The sequence below is a fragment of the Rutidosis leptorrhynchoides genome, chromosome 1 (assembly GCF_046630445.1).
Source record: "Rutidosis leptorrhynchoides isolate AG116_Rl617_1_P2 chromosome 1, CSIRO_AGI_Rlap_v1, whole genome shotgun sequence".
Classification (NCBI taxonomy): domain Eukaryota; kingdom Viridiplantae; phylum Streptophyta; class Magnoliopsida; order Asterales; family Asteraceae; genus Rutidosis; species Rutidosis leptorrhynchoides.
The window spans coordinates 327,063,157-327,069,299 of record NC_092333.1 but is presented as its reverse complement, the minus strand read 5'-3'; positions in this window follow the sequence as shown (position 1 = coordinate 327,069,299).

Here is a 6,143-nt window from a genome sequence, read left to right as displayed (position 1 = left end):
ATCTAATCCATACACCAACGACCAAAAACATCTACAAACACTTTCATTCTTCAATTTTCTTCATCTAATTGATCTCTCTCAAGTTCTATCTTCATGTTCTAAGTGTTCTTCATAAATTCTACAAGTTCTAGTTTCATAAAATCACGAATACTTCCAAGTTTGCTAGCTTACTTCCAATCTTGTAGAGTGATCATCCAACCTCAAGAAATCTTTCTTATTTACAGTAAGATATCTTTCTAATACAAGGTAATACTCATATTCAAACTTTGATTCAATTTCTATAACTATAACAATCTTATTTCGAGTGGAAATCTTACTTGAACTTGTTTTCGTGTCATGATTCTGCTTCAAGAACTTTCAAGCCATCCAAGGATCCTTTGAAGCTAGATTCATTTTTTTTCATTTCCAGTAGCTTTATCCAGAAAACTTGAGGTAGTAATGATGTTCATAACATCATTCGATTCATACATATAAAGCTATCTTATTCGAAGGTTTAAACTTGTAATCACTAGAACATAGTTTAGTTAATTCTAAACTTGTTCGCAAACAAAAGTTAATCCTTCTAACTTGACTTTTAAAATCAACTAAACACATGTTCTATATCTATATGATATGCTAACTTAATGATTTAAAACCTGGAAACACGAAGAACACAGTAAAACCGGACATATGCCGTCGTAGTAACACCGCGGACTGTTTTGGGTTAGTTACTTAAAAACTATGATAAACTTTGATTTAAAAGTTATTCTTCTGGGAAAATGATTTTTCTTGTGAACATGGAACTATATCAAAAAATCATGATTAAACTCAAAGTGGAAGTATGTTTTCTAAAATGGTCATCTAGACGTCGTTCTTTCGACTGAAATGACTACGTTTACAAAAACGACTTGTAACTTATGTTTCTGACTATAAACCTATACTTTTTCTGTTTAGATTCATAAAATAGAGTTCAATATGAAACCATAGCAATTTGATTCACTCAAAACGGATTTAAAATGAAGAAGTTATGGGTAAAACAAAATTGGATAATTTTTCTTGTTGTAGCAACGTGAAAATTGGTAACAAATCTATATTAATCATATCCTAGCTAACTTATATTGTATTATAAATGTATTCTAATATATTATGTAATCTTGGGATACCATAGACACGTATGCAAATGTTTTGACATATCATATCGACCCATGTGTATATATTATTTGGAACAACCATAGACACTCTATATGCAGTAATGTGGGAGTTAGCTATACAGGGTTGAGGTTGATTCCAAAAATATATATACTTTGAGTTGTGATCTAGCCTGAGACTTGTATACACTGGGTCATGGATTGATTCAAGATAATATATATCAATTTTTTTCTGTACATCTAACGTTGGACAACTAGTTGTAGGTTACTAACGAGGACAGTTGATTTAATAAACTTAAAACATCAAAATGTATTAAAAGTGTTGTAAATATATTTTGAATATACTTTGATATATATGTACATATTTGTTATAGGTTCGTGAATCGACCAGTGGCTAAGTCTTACTTTCCGACGAAGTAAAAATCTGTGAAAGTGAGTTATAGTCCCACTTTTAAAATCTAATATTTTTGGGATGAGAATACATGCAGGTTTTATAAATGATTTACAAAATAGACACAAGTACGTGAAACTACATTCTATGGTTGAATTATCGAAATCGAATATGCCCCCTTTTATTAAGTCTGGTAATCTAAGAATTAGGGAACATACACCCTAATTGACGCGAATCCTAAAGATAGATCTATTGGGCCTAACAAACCCCATCCAAAGTACCGGATGCTTTAGTACTTCGAAATTTATATCATATCCGAAGGGTGTCCCGGTATGATGGGGATATTCTTATATATGCATCTTGTTAATGTTGGTTACCAGGTGTTCACCATATGAATGATTTTTATCTCTATGTATAGGATGCGTATTGAAATATGAAATCTTGTGGTCTATTGTTACGATTTGATATATATATATATATATATATATATATATATATATATATAGGTTAAACCTATAACTCACCAACATTTTTGTTGACGTTTAAAGCATGTTTATTCTCAGGTGAATACTAAGAGCTTCCGATGTTGCTTACTAGCATAAAGACAAGATTTGGAGTCCATGTTTGTATGATATTGTGTAAAAACTGCATTTAAGAAACATATGTCGATGTAATATATTTCTATTGTAAACCATTATGTAATGGTCGTGTGTAAACAGTATATTTTAGATTATCATTATTTGATAATCTACGTAATGCTTTTGAAACCTTTATTGATAAAATAAAGGTTATGGTTGTTTTAAAAATGAATGCAGTCTTTGAAAAACGTCTCATATAGAGGTCAAATCCTCGCAATGAAATCAATTAATATGGAACGTTTATAATCAATATGAACGGGACATTTCAATTCATGACATATTTCAAAAGACGTTGCATTCGAGTCGTTGAGTTTATCAAGATTATTATTAAGTCAATTATAGTTGGATATATTATGAAAATGGTATGCATGCCGTCAACTTTCAATGTAAAGAAAGATTGCCTTTTAAAAACGAATGCAATATTTGTAAAATGTATCATATAGAGGTCAAATACCTCGCGATGTAATCAACTATTGTGAATCGTTTATAATCGATGTGGACTTCGTCCGGATGGATTAGGACGGGGTACGACATATATAGTGTATCTATTTGTGTGTTATGGCATGAACTGTGACAACCCGGAAATTTCCGACCAAATTTATGTGACAACCCGGAAATTTTCGACCAAATTTAAACTTTAATCTTTATATGTTTCCGACACGATAAGCAAAGTCTGTAATGTTGAATCTCAAAAATCTTAAACTGTGTTCATACATTTATTTAACCTTGACCAAATTTCGACGATTCACGAACCATTATATAAATGGATGTGATTATATATATATATATATATATATATATATATATATATATATATATATATATATATATATATATATATATATATATATATATATATATATATATATATATATATATATATATATATATATTATAACTTGAGAATATTAACAAAGTATTAAATGTATAATACCTTACATGAACCTATTTGTTTCAATATGTTTATCGATGGAATTAGAAGATAATATCAAATGATTGATTTATCAGATACATTGTATGATTATGAGTCTCTGTTGAGAGGTCCACTTTGATTTAGGAAACCTTTCCTTTTTAACAATATTCGGAATAAATGGTAAAGTGATTCACAAGAAAGAACAAAGTGTCAATTAACGAGTGTTAGACAAAAGTTAGTGTAAATTCCTGTTTGATCTCCAATACATACTTTACAATAATTTCCTCGTGTCTTTTGCTAAGTTAATTATTTAGCTTTCATAATGATTGATCTTATAGAATAAATAACTAGGATAAGGTTCGTCGATTAGATAAACCCATTTGACATTTTACATTAAGATGATTTCATACGTTTATATTAACCATTGGACTTTACCTCACACTTCACCAACAAATTGTAATTTAAAAACTTGAAACCTATTATGGATATATAAAATTATACTTTTCTAGAACGTTTTTTGATATAATGATTTCCATTATTTTAACCTTTTAACAAAATGATTCTTAAATATATTTAGTTTTGGAAAACAAAATTATCATATTTATTTGATTTAGTTTCAAACGTACAAAAACGTTTTCAGTTTAAAAAGAACTTTATTATTAAAACGTATATAACTTTTATAAATATCTAGAACCACTTTTGACAACTCATTACTTAACCAGTATGATAAAGATAATGATATTTATATTTTATTTTATTAAATATGTATAAAGATTTAAATTAATATTATATATATATATATATTTATACGCGTATTATATGTACACAGTTTTATACTTATACTATACTTTAAACTTACTTTTACTTTACTTTTACTTTACTTTAACTTTAATAATTCACTTTAATAATTCATACTTTAATAATTCACTTTAATAATTCATACTTTAATAATTCATACTTTAATAATTTACTTTAATAATTCATACTTTAATAAATCACTTTAATAATTCAAAAATCTATTATAAATAGAATTCAATAGGTTTCATTATTTCATAGAAACTTGAAATATATTTCTCTAAACTCTTTCAATCTATTTACATATATATATTTACTCAGTATTATTTCAAGATATTATTGGTATACATAAAATACAACGACGAGGTTATGAGCGTATTATTTCAAAATGGATTTTTTGAACGGGATAGAGCTAAGGAAAACATGGGTTATAGCTATGGAGGTTATGGGTATTCTTCGGGGGGTATGCTCGTGAGGTCAAACTAGTGTTTATCATCTCCGTTGCGTCTACGTACCTTCCTGCAATATTGAATCTCAATATGGATACGTGAGCACTCATATCTTATCTTTTATATATTAATAGTGTATCCCTGACTAGTGCTCGAGTACTTATGATTTTGCGTGCTTCTATATTTTATTTCGTCAATATACAGTTTATGATAAATCACGAATTTGATACATATGCGACTGAGATAAGGTATATGATATGCATGTCGTTGGAAAGCTGGCGAAAAATTAATAACTTTTCATTTAGAAAACTTATGGTTTCGATGAACGGATTAAAAGATATGGTCAACTGAATTATTATTAATTTTAGTATTATTATTATTAAAATGATTATTATTAGTATTAATATCGTCATTATTATCGTCGTTATTATTATTATTTAATTATTATTATTATTATTATTATTATTATTATTATTATTATTATTATTATTATTATTATTATTATTATTATTATCATTATCGTTATTAATATAAGTATTATGATTGTTATTGTTATTACTATCGTTATTACCATTAAGGTTATTATTAATATTATTATTATTATTATTATTATTATTATTATTATTATTATTATTATTATTATTATTATTATTATTATTATTATTATTATTATTATTATTATTAGTATTATCATTGATATTATTATAATACTTACTAGATTTATGAGCCCGTTCGTTGCACGGAGACTCATCCGCAAACATTATTGGTTTTTAAACTTATATATGAAATAACGATATTATAGGAAAAATCTCAAATGTACTGTTGCGATTGAATTAGTAAAATATGATTTTGTAAACAACACACATTAGTAAAACTTTAACAAATTATAGTTCATACATAGATTTTAAGAAGTCGTGTGTTGCACGACAGCTATAAAAGTAGTTACCCTAACATAGTTATGTCATTGTGTAAAGTACCTGATATAGAAAATAATGTGAACAACATCAATATTGTTAATGATGAATCAGACTATTGGTAGCAAATAATCCACTAAGATCCATATATAGTGGATAGCCACTTTCTAATTATAGTCGAAACGACTTAGATTCAGTCTTTTTACTCAATTTAAAATTTGAACACTCATATAAAGAAACGACGAATAAGCAACAAACCACAAATGAAGTAGATAACAAAAAAATTAGTACCATCATTTAGCATTTGAGACGGGTACGATTCAAGCATACAATAGAAGATTGGTCATTCGCAACAATTCATACTCAGTATTTTCAAGATACATTCTTTAGCACCGAAGTTCAAGATACATTCTTAATAAATACATAATACAATAATCAAATGATGTATTAATATTTGCAACTCCAAGGCAGCTGTTTCCATTTCCATTGTCTGAAGTCCAATACAATCAATTCATCATAAAGTTAAGTACATTACCCATGTGTTGACCTACTTGAACCGTATGCTCTTAATCAATATGACAAAGAACTACATTATCAGTACAACAAAACAATACCAGTAGCCGAATTAGTTCCTTGAGCCTACAATTGTATCCTACTGTAAAGCTTCATCATTGCAACACAATCGTCACAAGGATCTTGTATGCCACTTCGAATTACACTTCTGTAAGATACACCGATTACTCTGTATTAGTAATAGTTAACCACGATAAAAAAGCACCATAACAAAGGCTTTCAATCACAACATAAACAATTAATTCAATTCCACATAATTAATGAGCATGTAAATACGAACCATATTCAAACACTAATGAGTCGATTTTGCCTATTAAATTGAACCCTATTTAACCTGGACCCA